This window comes from Lathyrus oleraceus, chromosome 1 (genome assembly GCF_024323335.1).
Source record: "Lathyrus oleraceus cultivar Zhongwan6 chromosome 1, CAAS_Psat_ZW6_1.0, whole genome shotgun sequence".
In the NCBI taxonomy this organism is placed as follows: Eukaryota; Viridiplantae; Streptophyta; class Magnoliopsida; order Fabales; family Fabaceae; genus Lathyrus; species Lathyrus oleraceus.
In genome coordinates this window covers 160,000,970-160,019,166 of record NC_066579.1, presented here as the reverse complement: position 1 = coordinate 160,019,166, position 18,197 = coordinate 160,000,970, and positions in this window count along the sequence as shown.

Sequence of the window (18,197 nt, the reverse complement as noted above, 5' to 3'; positions counted from 1 at the left end):
TAAGTTGGATTTAACTCGTTAGGTTTCATCCTTTTAGTATTAATGTTATATATAGGCATTTCGAGATCAAGGACATACAGTCCATTGCTCATTTGTGCAGTAGCATAGAATATATCATTCAAATAAATTGAGCAACAATTGTTCTTTATTATAAATGAAAAACCAAACTTGTCCAAACAAGAAATGGAAATAATATTCCTGCTAATTGCAGGTACATAATAACAGTTCTCTAACTGAATTATTAAACCACTAGGTAAAGTTAATACATAAGTTCCTACGGCTAAAGCAGCAACTTTTGCTCCATTGCCAACTCGTAGGTCAACTTCACCTTTTGCCAAATCTCTACTTCTTTTTAGCCCCTGCACATTTGTACAAATGTGAGAACCGCATCCAGTATCTAATACCCATGATGCAGAAGTAGATAAATTTATTTCAATAACAAAAATACCTGAAGTTGAAGTCTCTACTCCATTCTTCGTATCTTCCAGGTACTTTGGGCAGTTTCTCTTCCAGTGTCCGGTCTTACCGCAATGGAAGCAGGTGCCTGCCTTTGCTATGCCTCCACTAGGCTTCAAAGCAGCAACAGTGGGTCTGGGTTTGACAACTTCCTTGCCTTTCCCTTTATCACCCTGCTTGGTGGGCCTTTTGTTCTGTCTCTTTCCATTTCCGATCATCAGAATGGACTTCCCTTTTGTCTTCAGATTTTGCTCAGCTGTTCTTAACATGCCTAGCAGTTCAGGAAGAGATTTATCCATATCATTCATATTGAAATTTAGGACAAATTGACTGAATCTATCTGGCAACGATTGCAAGATCAAATCAGTCGCAAGTTCCTTTCCGAGGGGAAAACCCAACCTTTCAAGGTTTTCCACATACCCAATCATCTTGAGCACATGGGGACTTACAGGGGCTCCCTCAGCTAACTTGCTTTGAAAAAGGGCTTTTGAAACTTCAAACCTCTCATGCCTTGCTTGCTCTTAATAGAGCATCTTCAAGTGTTCGATCATATCGAACGCTGTCATGTTCTCATGTTGCTTTTGCAATTCTGAGTTCATGGTAGCTAGCATGAGACAAGCAGTTTCATTGACATCATCAACATGCTTCTTATAAGCATCTCTTTCTGCCTTAGGTGCAGAACTAGGAGGTTCATCTTTAGGAACAGATGTCTCCAAGACATACAGCTTTTTATCATGTTTGAGGATAATCCTCAGATTTTGATGCCAATCCAGAAAATTTGTCCCAGACAATTTTTCCTTATCAAGGATTGATCGTAAAATGTTGTTAGAGGTGTTTGCTGTCATGGTAATCTACATAAGAATTAATGAAAATATAAGTATCAATAACATATTTAATTAGGCATTTAATTAAATATGCTCCCACTATTTTATTCAAAACAAATGACCCTCATCATTTGATTCGGAAAATCCCGTTGGAAGATTTTCTAGTGGGTCGATATCCATATTTCACTTTGTTCTAAGTCCGCGTAGGCGGATTACATAAAACTAGGTTATTTAGGTAGGAACTCCTTCCAATTGTATCTCATACAACTCTCGAAAATTTCAGTTGGGTGAATAACTCCTTATTTCAATCCATCATATGGATCATTCCCAACTCTTGCTTCTAAACATATATAATCTTATTATAATTTATTTAGTTAAGTTTGACCCATTGTTTTAGCAATTGGATATTACAATTATCCCATCGCACCTTACTAATATAGAACATGCACCTCGCGTAGGCGAAACCTACATTATCCGATACTAGTCTTGATGAGTGCTAAAACTTGGAAAGCATGAGCTTAATATTTAATTTGAGGGAATTGTAATTTTTATGATCTCACCGGCTTATTTATCATATAAATCGTCTCTCACATGCATCAACATATATTCACATGCATCAACATACATTCACATGCATCAACATACATAATGAAACAATTATGGCCCCTAGCGCAATTGTTCTCCCAAGCCAATGAGAGAACCTAAGCTAACCTAATAACGATCTAAGCTTCTCCATGCAAGATCTTCAAGGTTGTCCTCCATTGATATTGAATTCTTCTCCTTCTTCATAACATTGTCCTCCTTTGATATTGAATTCTTCTCTTTCTTCATATCATTATCTTACAGAAGAAACTCATTTTACATACGAGGGTTTGAGATGAGAAAAGAAGTTACATTAAGAGATCAAAAGGAGAGGCACGACACGCAGGTCGTATTTAAAAACCCAAAACAAAATGAAGGAAGACTAAGGCCATAACTGATCACAACAAGGCAATAATAACAAACACATTATTATTATTAATTTTAATTCCTTTAATTAATTAAAACCAAATTAAATTTCGGAGACCGATCACACTACGCAGAGTTAGACGGGGGTTCCGCTGCCCGGTCAGCGGACGGTGGTTCCGCTGACCGATCAGCGGACGGGGGTCAAGGGGGCAGCGCCCCTATCCAAAATTTTAATGAACAATTCATTTGAAATGGACATTGTTTTGCATCAACACAACCCTTGCGTAGTCATAAAACAGAAACCCCAAAATTTTGACTCTGTGAGTGTGACGACCGTCACAAGCAATTTTGGATCTGTGAGTGTGACGACCGTCACAAAGCATGTGACGACCGTCACAGGCTTGTTACGACCGTCATGGGCTTGTTACGACCGTCACGCATCCAGCTTGTTACGCTCGTCACGAGCTTCACGCGGTCAAAATAACAGAACTTTGAAACAGTCTACAGACCTCTTCCAAATAACCCTAAATTCACAACTCCTTGACGGAACAACCCTTGCGCCGTCACCAACCCTAATGCGCCAATTTCAGACCGTCAAACACACCTCGATTGTTGATTCAGTATGATTGATCAACAGGTCATTGCTTCACCATACTAATGTCGGATTTCGAAGCAAATGACCATTGATCGCTCAAAGGAAAACAACCATTTAGTGTTTGAATGAACGAAACAGAAACAGTATATTATATATACCGTACTTTGCATTAGGCTTACTTATATCATATATAAGTTGATCGGTCTCAATTGCGTAACCTATGGACGATCGATGTATCGCTGCTTCACCATACTAATGTCGGTTCCGAAGCATAGTCAACATCAATCATCCAACTCGTACACTCATGATGCCAAATTTTATTACCCGTTTAATTAATTGATTCATTCGGTCTTTTAATCATATTAATACAGAAATTAAACAGCTATCTGATTCATGGTTTCGTAAGTGGCTCTGATACCACTGAAGGAGAATTACGGTCCAAAACGCAGCGGAAATTAAAATTTTCTCCTTTAGAGATCCTTACGAATGATCATGATTAGTGATAGAATATTTACCTCTTATGACGATTGAAACCTTTGGTGCAGATCTCTTGTGACGATCAAAACCTTTGATGCAGATCCACGAAGCGATCACGAACGTTGAACGATGACAACGTCTCTACTCAGTCCACACGAACGGATTCCTTCAATCTCAGTGCTGGCTGGTACGAATGAAGGCTTTGAGTGAGAGAGAGAGAGAGAGAAAACGAAAATAATGCAACCGCCATCAATGCTTCTGCACAAGAGTTCTATTTATAGAACCACTTGTGTGGGCTTCAAGCTAAAAAGCCCACTTAAGTGTATTTTGGCCCATATCTTATAATATGCCCAAAATCACTTAAGCCCATGGTACCTTATCATATTTCATATTCTACTCAAGTATACCGTACCTTACGATGTTCTATAATTCACTTAAGGGCACCGTACCTTACGGTATTCCTTAGTTACTCTATCTCTCATCAATCCGTCCTTTGTGTGTGACCCTGTAGGTTTTCGTGACGTTGACAATTATATTAAATCACGCATTTAACATAATAAACAGTGAGCGGTATCTAGCAACACATCACTGCTACCCAAGACACGAAAATGTCATGTGATCTGACAAAACCTTCTGTGATAATACTTATGTGTATAATTACCCTTTTGCCCTTATGTCTATATTGAACACAAGGCATAGACCGTGTCATCCTTGTCCAGTTCAATATTGGGCCCATAGACATTTATCCTGTTACGCAGGATGGGCAAATTCCATCTAGGACACTCATGTCCCTCAGCATGCTTTGTGGAGTACCCATCAACTGTCTTTATGGTTATCCAGTTACGGACAATGTTTGATCAGCAATAAAGCACCCGACTCTACATCTAGGGTCCATAGTGGTTTCAGGTCGAAGAGTGGTATACACCATTATCACCATGAGAATAACTTATGACACTTTGCATAACTTTCTATATAGTATTCTCATAGCGGGTCAATCCGGTATAAATATTACTCTTAATATTCATACCTATGTTTAAGACTTGATAACTCCTTATCCATGATCCATGAGATGTGATCATCAGTCTATATACATTATAGTCTTAATGCTTTAATGTCATCCCACTTCACAATAAAGCTCGACTACGGATACTTTAAGAATAGTGTCCTTATGTTTAATGTGATCTCATGATTAAGTCATACTTGATACATTAAACAGACTAGCTATTCTAGGGACTTTATTAAACAAACGTAATAAAGAAAAAGCCTTTTATTATTAATAAATAATTCGATACAAGTACCAAAAGTATTGGCCTCTAGGGCTTACACCAACAGTTTATTCGTACCTTAAGAAGTGACAATGCACGTGAATATTTATCCCAACAATTTCAAACTTTTATGTCATCCAATGGTATTATGCACCAAACATCTTGCCCTCATACACCCCAACAAAACGGGGTAGCCGAACGCAAAAATCGGATCTTGTAGAAACCACTTGAACCCTACTTCTACATGGTAATTTTCCTCTCCATTTTTTGGGGGGTGTGGTGCTCACGACATGTTACCTCATAAATCGCATGCCCTCATATGTCCTTAATAATAAAATCCCTTATTCAATCTTGTTTCTAAACTCTCCTCTCCACCCAATTCCTCCTCGAGTATTCGGGTTTATGTGTTTTGTACATAATCTCTCCGCTGGTCTTGATAAACTAGCAGCTCTATCACTAAAGTGTGTCTTTTTTGGTTATCATCATTCCCAAAAGGGTTACCGTTGCTATTCTCATACTCTACAATGATACCTCGTATCGGCCGATGTTACCTTCTTCGAGTCTGTTCCATATTTCGAGTCCAACCAAGTATCTCAGAAACCTCTTCAAGAAAGTACTCCCACACCTTTTCCGGAAGTTATTAATGTCCCGCCTACCATTATCCCCCACCAGTCTATGGCTTCTGACCCCCCACCACCACCACCACCACTACTTCTTGACCACTTCAAACATATCAGCATCGTCACCCAACGTATGTCGTCCCTGTCCCTGAGGTCATTACAAACTCTCCTCCGACGCCTCCGCCATCACCGGATCCTATTTTGTAACCTGATTCTGATCTTCCGATTGCCCTTCTAAAAGGTATACGTCAAACACGAAATCCTTCTCCACATTATATTTATTTTTGTTATCATCGTCTTTCCCTTTTGCAGTATACTTGTTTGTCTTCTTTGTCTTCTGTTTGTATTCCTAAAACTCTGGGTGAAGCATTATCTCACCCTGAGTGGAGGCAAGCAATTATTGGTGAAATGTGTGCTCTTCAAAGCAGTGGTACCTGAGAACTGGTTCCTCTACCCCCTGGGAAATCTTTAGTAGGTTGTCGTTGGCTTTATACAGTGAAAGGTCCAGATGGTAAGATTGATCGATTTAAAGCTCGCTTGGTAGCCAAAGGATACACTCCGATTTTTGGATTGGATTATAGTGATACCTTCTCGCCTGTAGCCAAGATGGAATCTATTAGAATTCTTCTAGCCATTGCAGCCATTCGACATTAGCTTTTTCATCAACTTGACATCAAAAATTATTTTTTACATGGTGATCTTGAAGAGGAAGTATATATGGAGAAACCACTTGGATTTGTTGCTCGGGGGGAGTCATTGAATATGGTGTGTAGGTTATAGATGTCTCTTTATTGTCTTAAGCAATCTTCAAGAGCTTGGTTTGACAGATTCAGCATTGTAGTATAACAGTTTGGTATGGTCCGTAGTGAAGCTTACCATTCTTTTTTTATCGTCACTCAGCCCAAAAGTGTATTTATCTTATTGTGTACGTAGATGATATTGTCATAACTGGTAGTGTTTAGCAGGGTATACTCTAGTTAAAACAACACCTCTCGAATCAATTTCAGACAAAAGATCTTGGTAAACTCCATTATTTCTTAGGTATTGAGGTAGCCCAATCTAAAGATAGTTTGGTGATTTCTCAGCGGAAATATGCTATGGATATTTTGGAAGAAACAAGTTTGTTGAATGCTAAACCAGCTGATACTCCTATGGATCCAAGTGTCAAACTACTACCCAATAAGGGGGAGCCTCTATCTAACTCAGGAAGGTATAGAAGATTGGTTGGAAAGTTGAATTATCTCACAGTCACTCGTCCAAACATTTCTTTTGCAGTTCGTGTGGTAAGTTAGTTCTTAAATTCCCCTCGTTAGGAACACATGGATATTATTATCCGGATTATGAGATACATCAAATGTGCTCCAGGAAAAGGTTTAGTGTATGAAGATAAAGGACATACTCAGATAATTGGATACTCTGATGCCGATTAGGCAGGGTCACCCAATGATAGACGATCCACCTCTAGGTATTGTCTATTTGTTGGAGGAAACCTTATACCCTGGAAAAGTAAGAAACAAAACGTAGTTGCAAGATCAAGCGTCGAGGCAGAGTATAGGGCCATGACAATGGAAACATGTGAACTTATTTGGTTAAAATAGTTGCTCAAGTAACTTCAAATTGAAGAAGCAAGACCAATGACACTTATTTGTGATAATCAGGCTGCATTGCACATTGCTTCAAATTCAATCTTCCATGAGAAGACCAAACATATTGAGATAGATTGTCACTTTGTTAGAGAGAAGATCGAGTCAGGTGACATCGTCACAAGCTTTATCAATTCTAATTATCAATTGGAAAATATGTTTACAAAATATCTGCGAAGTCCCAGAACTAATTATATATGTAACAAGCTTGGTGCGTTTGACTTATATGCTCAAGCTTGAGGGGGAGTGTTGATATTTGTAAATATATAGTGTTGAGAATATTTGTATATAGAATAGTCCCACATCGACTATATCATGTAATTAGTTGTAATTCCTCTATATATAATAAAGTCTCCGTAGTGATTTACAAAACACACAGTTTAACCTAAATGTCTCTTAGTCTCTCCTAATTCAATATATCATCTTAAGAATGTGTGGTTGGACCTAACTCAACCCTACAAAACCGATTGATAGAGTGAGGATTGTCCCCAGTTATAAACACATGTTCAGGCCATATACTGTCCAATATGGGACTCTTAACACCCCCCCTCACGCTCAGGACTAGACAACTAAAGCATGGAAATAAATGGTGAGGGGCTCGATAGAGGAAACCATAGTAGGTGTCCCATTGGATCTTAAACGAGGCTCTTATACCATCTTAAGAATGTATCGTTGGACCTAACTCAACCCTACAAAACCGGTTGGTAGAGTGAGGATTGTCTCCACTTATAAACACATGTCCAGGCCATATATTATTCGATGTGGGACTCTTAACAAGATATAAGTCTAAATTGGATTGCAAACATAGCCAAACACAATCACTCACACTTACCATGAAATTGTATATGGTTCAATGCCATAGTCAAGTGAAGCAAACAATGCACAATGCATGGTCAACTCAATTCAACATTCAAATTCACTATGAACCTCATTCAAAAAACAGTCTTGTAATGTAAATTCAATACAACAAACATGCATGTTCCAAACCATTTCCAATTTTCATTGACAATACAAATAAAATGCATATACAAATTTTCCCTAACCAAATAGTTAACATACACTCAACACAAGCAGTCATGAAAGAAATGCAGAATCCATAAGTTCAAATAGGTCAAGTCAAGATATATCAAGTCATTAACCACATGCATACTAACCATAGCCATAGAAACTCAAATCGAAAGACTCAGCAATATTGCATACATCATAAAACCAGCACAGTTACAATAAATCCAGAGAATTTTCACAATTTAAAGCACACACGAGGGAGAATCTAGTTGTAGTTAGTCTTACTCACAAAGATGCTTGTATCAATTGAACTACAACTTTCCTTCACTTGCTTCATCTTGAGCACTACACCTTGCCAAATTCTACATGAATGGTGGTCTATTTCCTATGAGATAAATTTGTCTACAGTAAAGAAGGGTCAAATCCCTAATCCTCTAAAAAAATCTCTAGATTGACCAATACTCCAATGGATGATGGTTCCTCTTTAGAATCCCCCAAATGCCAATGATTGAGCAGAAATATCAACAGTTTCAAGCCAGCTCTAGCTTTAACAGTATCATGGCACAACAAGCTTCTCACTTGATGATACCTTCAAGATTGTAGAATAACGAGCACACTTTTAGAACATGGATCTTATATTAAAGGATGTCAAGAAAAATTACTTGAAAAATATGCACAGAGGAAGTATATTATTTCTTAAACACTCAAAAAAAGCAACTGTCAAGGAAAGTTATTATTTGGTAGTGGACTCCACCAATGCTAACATTAATATTTCAAAATTCACAATAAATTCAGCTCACTTGAACAATTACCCTAATCATCTAACTGTTGATATCTAACTATCAACAATTTAGGTTAAAACCAACATTTCCTTAATTTCCCTAACTAGCCAACTGCCCAAGCTTAACTAACTGCTCTAAGCAATTACTACACCTCCACTTGAATCCAATGGCAACTAACTTTCCTAATTCACAACAAACTTACAACTAACCTATTAGCTAACTAATTGTAGCTTCTCTAGCTTCCATTTAACATCCTAACAACCTCAAAACACGCATTACCCGAATTACCCCAATCCATTTACATTTTCCCCTCCAATTAACTAACTTCAAACTAACACACATTGCACTCTAAAACTAATACACTTTCGTTCAGTTTCTACTCGAAAATAACACAAAATCTAACCACCTTCTAGATTCAATCCTCACCTAAGTACTAACATCCCAATTGTCTTTCCCTCCAATTTCCTCAACCCTCACCTATATATACCTCACTATTCTTCACCAATGATCAACAATCATTACCTTACCAAAACTTCACATGATTTTCTCTACAATTGACCTTCCTCAACCCACCCCCACTAAATCTCAATAACCCATACTACTCAGAGCCACCATTAGGGCTATGAGCAAGTAGACTCATCCCTTAGCACTCACTCAAATCTTTGTATATCCCAATCCTAATTTCTCTCCATACTATAATAGTTATCCTAACTCTATCAAACAGCAACAACATCTTAGCAGAATAAGACTTACATAAAATTGAAGAGAATAAGAGGATGAAGCTATATACATAACAATAAAAATCAAAGGCAATGGAATAAGAAGTTGTACTTGAGGAATTCACAGCTTGGACTTGGGTTTCTTGCATCATTCTTCATCAATTTCACTTGAAACAAGAACCATGGAATCCCTCCTCCCTGTTGGTAGGATCTTCAATCTCTCCTCCACTTTTCCTTCTTGCTTTCTGTTGCTTCTTTGTACCAACATGAACGCCTTAAAATACTGACACTAAACCCTATGTATGATGCTTGATTCAACTAACACATAACATTTGATTTAGTTTTTTGGGGAATTTAAGGTTTATGTCTAACTTATATTCAGGGAATGGGGTTAGGTTTTGGAGGATGTCAATGTGATATTCATGTTTGGTAAGTGATCGGTAAAATAGCAAGTGTACTATTTGCACCAATGTAGTAATAAAATGGGAGTTATTCTGAGTATCAATCTCGAGGACTGCGTGATAAGTACCAATCTTTATAATAATTCTATTGAACAAAAGATCATAGGGGGTTTGATGAGTGTTTTCAAAAATAATAGGAACGAGAAATAATTATATTAAGCGTACAAAAACTGTTTAACCGATATGAGAAAGCATGCTAGGGCCAGATGTGTGAATTGTTTTGTAATACACTTCTTCCATATTATATAACATCTACGTTGTACTTATTCAAAACCGATTCTCAAGAATTGTTTTCTCTAATTCCTTAGCCGAAAACCATTAAGAGTCAATTTCAATCCTAATTCCTTAGTTATTCAAATTGACGTTACGAAATATGTAATTGATCAAGAATTAACGGCTACTACGATTTGATCCTTATTCCTAAGTGATTAAACCGAAGTTTTATTATACAACAAGTGATAAGGCGGTTTGTCCGACCTAAACCTTAACCAGAGATCAGAATTTCATTTGTCCGATAAAATAAAGCATTAAGAATGTTGGATAATAATTTGAATAAAGAAAACATCGATGATCATAAAAACATAGAAAAAGTATTCATACAGTAGCAATTTAGGGACACCCCCCTAGCATTGGGGGTTTAGCTTCTCATAATATTCAAAGACTGTAAATTACAAATTAGAGACATTACAATTTGTTGTTGATGAAGGTTGATCTTCAATCTCTTCTGATCTTGAAGATCTCTTATCCTCTAAACACCTTGCAAGCTCGCTTCTCCTTTCTGTCTCTTTTCTTCTACGATGAAAAAGTCCCTCTCTCTATGCCAAACTCTAGACTAAATAGCTTCCAATCAACTAAAAACATCGCGAAATACCCAGACTGCCCTCCGGACGTACATAGGGGTCAACACACTAAAAATCAGCAAACGGGGCGAATTTGCCAATACGGGCCGTGTCAGGTGACACGGCTGCCCGCTTGGCTCTCTGTAAATTACAAAACTTCATCCCTTGCTGACACGGGCCGTGTCAGCTGACACGGGCACCCATGTCAGCCCCCTGGATTCTTGATCCCAACATCTATCTTCTGCACATGCTGACACGGGTCGTGTCGGCTGACACGGGCACCCGATTCAGTCCCCTGTTCTTGTCTTTTTCCTCTTTGCATGATGTCCTTGACTTCCATTCTTCTGGTACGCATCTTTCGGGATAATTGTTGGACCTGGAAACCAAACAGTATTACACAGAAACGCATAAAATGCAACAAAAAGGGATGAACTACTAATGCAACATAAAACAAGTAGTAATTTATAAAATGCGATAAACTTAAGAAATCAACTAAAATAAAGAACAAAATGTTACCGATTCTTGAAGATTCAATGTTGGATGGATGATGAAAACTAAGTGTAAATGGTGACCGATCACAACCCCAAACTTATCTCATTGCTTGTCCTCAAGTGATGTAAGAGACAACGCAGAGGTCAACCATGGATTTTCTTCTTTCCACAACACAACTGATGCTATTCTCAACTTATCTTTCTCCTTCCCTATTAAGCTTCTGGTTCACCCATTCGAACTATCCACTGCATTATCATATCAGGGTGTTCCTTTATCCTTAAACTTCTTTACACTACTCACCAAATCTGTTGAGGTTAAGGTGTTTAGCACTCATGATATCAAGGTATGCAATATCAACTCTTAATTTTTGAATAGATTCTACGTTAACTACACAAACCAAATTCACACACTTTAAGAGGTCTTCCGGGTTGTAACGGGGCTTAGGTACGGTGGGGGGTAGACAAGAAAATGGATGACAAAGGTTTTAGAACTCGGCATTCATGTTGTTGTTTTTCTTTGTGCACGAATTATTTTATGGGGTGTTGTCCAACTTGACTCTTTTTCACTCAATTTTTTTTCTTTTGAGTATCACATTAATGCATAGGTCTTTGACTTAGGCAAGTGCTTATACTTCATTTCTATTTTTCATTTCTTTTTTCTTTTTTTTTTCGGTAGAAGCGGATGTTTCTACACAGTTTTTCTTTTCTTTTTGTTGCACTTGCCCCTTTTCCAAAATTTCTTCTAAGGATTACCACCCCAAACTTATCTTTTTGCATAATTTTACACTATAACAGTCATGTCGAGCGAGGGTAGGAAGTGTTTGGCTTATGGTTAACATGACGGTTTACACAAACAAGGGGGTACAGGCTCCACGGGGTTAACAACGGATAAATACAACATTATGGATGGCTAGAAAGGCTAAAAGGGTGAAATCAAACAACGTGCCTCAGTATGCGTCTTTGTATTGTGTTGTATCCGTAGAACTTATGCAAAATTAGAGAGATAAAGTCATACCTGAATGCGCTCTTTTGTGTTTGGTTATGTTGAAATTTCACCATGTTGGATAAGCTTGCAGGATCCAAACCACTCTTTATGACAGATAGCTTCTTTTTCAGCTTGGGCTTACCTTCCCCTCTTCGGTCTAGAGTTTCCAAGTTGCGTCCAACATTTTGTTTCTCAGCTGTATCACCTTCCAGGTTGTCTCGGGAGCAAATCCGGGGTTGCGTCTTTCCCTCACTGGTCACTAGTCCATCATTAATCCAGCATAATCCACTTTTATCTGTAACTTAAAGAAATAAAACAGCCACACAACGACAAACAAAGTAACACAACAGACACAACTAAAAATAAAATACAAAACAATTAACCCCCCCCCCCACACTTAAACCAAACATTGTCCGCAATGTTTATTGTCAAGATAAGAGGGGTACTCACAATGTTTACTGTGGAGGTGGGGGCGGGTACGGATAATGCAACATCATGTGTTGCATCATCACATTCATCTCATCCAAAACCGTCCCTTGACGGTGTTGTTCGGCTCCGAACCTGGTGAGCTCCTCACCTTGCCTAGATTGCTCCGTGTGAAGGTGACCGATTGTTGAAAAGTATATTTTCGGCAAATATTTTAATATCATATCCATAGAGATTGGTTGTTATTACCGCTGTTCTATAATCCCAATTGTTATAAGTTTAAAATGTAACCAAGTTGTTTTGTTTGAAAAGTTATCTTTTGAGTAAAATGTCACTAAAACAATAAAATAGTTTTAATCAAATGTAAAAGGCTTGGCAAGATTGGAGTTCACTATTCAAATTGCTTATGATTCCTTATGACAACTATATAGATTTAAGATTATTGATGATGTTCAAGTATCCTCTCAATATCATTTATGTCTAAATGATATTATGATAATCACTATATTAATCTTTAGACGATTTCTCCACCTAACTATCAATATAGCAATCTTTAATGGTTGATACAAAAGAAGAGTAGTGAATAAATCTATTTCTACAACTTATTCACTACTTGAAAATATATTTTATGTCAAGACTTAAATAATCTCTTTCAACGACTACTCGAATATAATATTCAACTTAGGGCAAAAATAGCATTCAATACATCAATAACCTTATCATATATAGAAGAGTCAAATGAAATACATAAATAAATAGGAATAGCTACTACCTCCAATCTTGACAAAATGGGGTTTAGCTTCTCATCATCATTTTGGAAAGCAAAAGGCAATGGTAGAATAAACTCTGTTTTTTTCTTACAAAATATCAAACTATCAAAATGAATGAATGACTATTTTCCATTCTGTTTTCTTAAAGAGTTGATCTTTCCTAAAATGTTCATTTTCATCTAAAACTGAAAAGCACCCTAAAACAGATACAAAATTGTCAAACACAGCTGGCTTGAAAACATACCACTTGGCTAAAACAGCTTGCTGGATACGCAAGGTTCGCGGCGCCATCCCTGGTCGCGGCGCGAACTGAAGCTACTTCAGCTTCCTTGCCTTGCAAGCTTCATGCAATGATTCTCCTAAGTTTTAATCTTCCAAATTATGCCTCCAAATTGCATTCAACATTTCTTCCAAATTATGATTATGCATTCTGACGCTCTCTTGTCCAAAAATTCTACAAAACTAACAAATATGTGAAATAACTACTCAAAACAACATCAATTAAACCTAATTGCATTTATACAAAATTGTGAGAATAAAAGTGTGTAATTACATCAAAAATTGGTAAAAGGGACCAATAAAATTATATAAAAAGTAGTACTAATTGGTCCCTAACAACTCTCCCCAACTTAGCATTTTGTTTGTCCCTAAACAAAAGTTTCCACCAACACAACCAAAGCAATGACACAAAAGATTGAAACAAGGATTAACCAAGGACATTCAAATGGTTCAAAAGTGTATGGCACTTTCTCAATCCACCTATCTCAATGCTAGATAAAACATGAATAAGAGCAATGGTTGGGTGCAAAAATCATACCAAGGAATTCAAAGCCATATATGTCAAAATTGAATCAAACTTACACACGCATCATAATAATGATGAATAAACATGAAGGTTTACTTTCACGCATCCAAGCAATTAAATCAACAACAACTCAAATCATGCGGTCATCAAAACAAATACTAAATCATGTGAAAAATGAGAATCAAGAGGTCTTTCAAGGGTTGTAATGTGGCTTGGGTTACAAGAAAGGATATGATTAAGAGAATTCAACAAAGTTGCCTATCCTAAGGGAGCATTCCCATACATTCAACTCTACACAATTTCCATTTCTATGATCCCCGTCTTTTCTTTTCTTATTTTTTTTACATCCACACAACCATGAGCCTTTTCTTTGTTTTTTCTTTCTTTTTTTTTTTGCTCTATGGTTTCAAGGGTGATTTCTTTTTCTTGTTTCTTTTCATATTTTCACCCTTTCATAAAAACTCACTTTTCCAAGTTTCTAATCAACTCTTTTTACTTTACTCTCCCCAACTTTAGCTTCCAAAACCAAATTTATTCAATAATGCTCCCTACTTAGACATAAGCAAAAGGCAAATTTTGCAAACAACTCGGTTTGAGGGTTTAATTGACACGAAAGAAATTAGGATTCATTTATTCACAAAACTTTCAATTGATTTTACACTTATCAATCAAATGAATCATAAAGTAAGCTCAAAGGGGGTTAACTAAGGATCACTCCTCACAAGGTTAGTTGATTCAAAACTTTTTGGTCAAGTGGTTTTTCTCATACAAACAACGCCTCTATCATTTTCAATATTTTCATACAAAAATAGATTAGTGCATGATTTAGCATGATAAGAATGAGTTGAAATAATGTTCGGTTTCCCGCATTTTAGTGTACAATGGAAAGCCTCCTCACAATTGGTTAAGTCCTATTTTGATTCAAAAATGACATGTATTTCAATGAATTTATGATATGGAATTTGCAACACACCATCAAACTACTCATGTTAAGTCTAGAAAGCGATAAAGTGTACCTTGAAATGCCGACACTAATTCTTATCATCACCACTCGAAGTGTCCTATGCTTCTTTCTTTGCGAACATTTCTTGGTTGCTTTAAGCTTGACTTAAGAGTAAGAACAATTAAACAAACAAATGTTGGTAAACCAAATTCATTGTAACACAATTAAATCTTACAGAGTGTTCATGCAATTAACAAGACAAATTAACAAACCAAAGTTTTGGTGAACTAGAGCCACCCAAAAGTACAATCAAAATTCAACAAAAGCAATAATAATACAAAGAAACTCAAAATAAAAATAAACTCTACAATTCAACAAACTCCTCAATCTTCCTCCTCTTGGCCACCACCAACGGATCCAAGTACGTCCTACATATCATCGTCATGGTTCGCACCACCTCCTGCACCCCCCATAAAAGTTGGCCTGCCCTTAGGCCAATTAGCATAAGCAACATATTCCGCCTGGGAAGGGAATGTGCGGGCTTCAGGTGCAAGGAAAGTGTTCTGAAATTGTTGCTGCATAGCATCAAAGATGAATGATTGAGACCTTCTAGAGGCCTCAAAGCTCTCATAGCAATAATTAGCAAAAGCCGTCTGATTGAATGCTGGAGTAGTGCAGGTTCGGGGTCTAGAGGACGAAGTCCCAGCTCCTTCGGCTCTGTCCATCTGGCTCTAGCAGAACCTGTTCAGATAAGCACCATTAATAACACTAGTGATAGACAAATGTACCTCATCTGGAATGGGAACATTTGCTCTTCGGTAAAGTCCCATAATCAGCCCCGGATATGCAAGAACACCCGCTTTACCATCGAACTTCGTTCCGCTCGTAGCCACTTTGCGCATTTCCCCCGCAATAATGGATACCACATCAACAGATTTACCAATCATGATGTAATACAATAAGCATCCTACATCCAAAGGAATAGTGGTGTTGTGGCTCCTTGGCCGAATATTATTCAAAAGCAACACCAAAAATGCCCTTGCCTCCAGATTCAAACTTTCTCTCTTCCATGACTTTGGGAATCCTTGACCATTTAAGTCATACGTCCTTCCTTCAAGGCATAAGGTAGCGCTCACCGTTGGAAGGTCCCAATCGTTGGCCAATTCTTTGGCACGATACTCGCACCGCTCATTCTCCGCCAAGGTGAGAGGATTACCTAAATATGCGTTAATTGCATCTCTACTGAAAGAAATAATCTCGCCTCTCACTCTTGTCTGATAATGGAATGATACTCCCTCTTCAAGATGCAGAGCATTGGCATAGAACTCTCGCACAATGTCGTAATTTATTGCCGGCTCTGGTTCACAAAGCTTGCTCCATCTTCTTCTCTCAAAATTCGATACCAAATTTCGATAAGTTCCACCCGACGACAAGCGGATGAATCTCTCCGGTTGAATGGTTCGTTTGATTAATTTGTTAAATCTTTCTTCATGCTCCTCGCTTGTGAATCGTCGCAAGGAACGAGAAGGACCGGAATACATGGTTTTTGTTCTTTTTGACATCTGCAATAAAAATCAGAACAACCACACAATAAACCATAAGAGGAGTTAGCATTCAAAAGCATAAAACATGAGACTGGAATTTCCCAGTTCGCGGCGCGATGGCCCGTTCGCGGCGCGAACCCTGCGAACCAGGAAAATTCCAGGTGCCTCCAATGGTTACTGATAAAACGACTTAGCCCGGATCAGATTCCTTCCTTGGGAGAGTTTTTTGAATGATGGCACTACAACGTGCATCAAGCAAGATTGTCTCGTCTTCCACATGTCTCCTTTTCTTTGTGAGAATATCCTTCATGAACTTTGCATACAGTGGCATTTGCTCTAATGCGTCAGCAAATGGAATATTGATTTGAAGTTGTTTGAATATGTCCATGAACCGTGCATAATGTCTAGCATTGTCCTTCTTTGATGGTGCATGCGGATAAGGTAGATGTTGAGTTGGAATGACACTCACACCTTTGTCTCATTTCTTTTTCTTTCTTGGTTCGACATCCTTTTTCCTTTCCACTTCAATCTGCTGCTCTGTTGTCAATTGCTGATCCTGCTCTTTTCGCGGCGCGAACTGAAGAGTTTCTGCCACTTTCTCCTTTCCACAAGCCACATCCTCATTTTCCAGTACAACATCCATATCATTCTCTACTATAATTTCTTCACTTTTTTCACTTGTCAACTCTTTACCGCTTCTTGTGACAATTGCTTTACAATGCTCATTTGGATTGGTTTGAGTGTTAGCGAAAAATGAAGATCCCGCGTTTTGTTCCGACAATTGCTTCGCAAGTTGGCCTACTTGATTTTCCAGATTCTTAATTGCTGCCTTGTTGCTCTTCTGATTTGCCATGGAGGCTTGCATGAATTGTTGAAGAGTGTCCTCTAGCTTTGAATTTCCTCCTTGCGATTGTTGTCCTTGAGAGTTTGGGTGTTGATAAGGACTTTGTTGCTGAAAATTTTGGTTATTGAACCTTGATGGTTGATAACCTTGATTGTTTCTTGGATATGAGTTGTTGGGAGGTTGTCTTTGATAGCCTTGATTTTGATTGTTCACATAACTCACTTCTTCTAGTGGAGGGCAAAAACCGGTTGGATGATCTCCTTGACATAATTCGCAACATGCTACTTGATGTCGAACTTGAGACCCTTGAATTTCCTTCATTTGTTGTGGAAGCTTGGCCATTTGTTGAGTGAGCAACTCCACTTGTTGAGAAAGTAGTTTGTTTTGAGCAAGAATGGCATCATTGGTATTTAACTCAAGAACTCCCGATTTTCGTTGTGAAGGACTACGGTCATGTTGACTTTGACGACCATTGAGTGTCATCCGGTCTATAATGACTTTTGCTTCTTCCGCATTCTTTGACATAAGAGAGCCACCCGCGGTAGCATCCAAAAGTGTCTTATGAGTTGATTGGAGCCCACTTAGAAAAAAATGGATTTGAGTGAGCTCATCAAAACCATGGCCTTTGCATTTTCTCAACATTGACTTGAATCTTTCCCAAGCCTCATTTAGAGACTCGTTGCTTCCTTGAGTGAATACCGCAATAGCCATTTTGGCTTCCATGAATCGGGATTGAGGGAAATATCTTTCTAAAA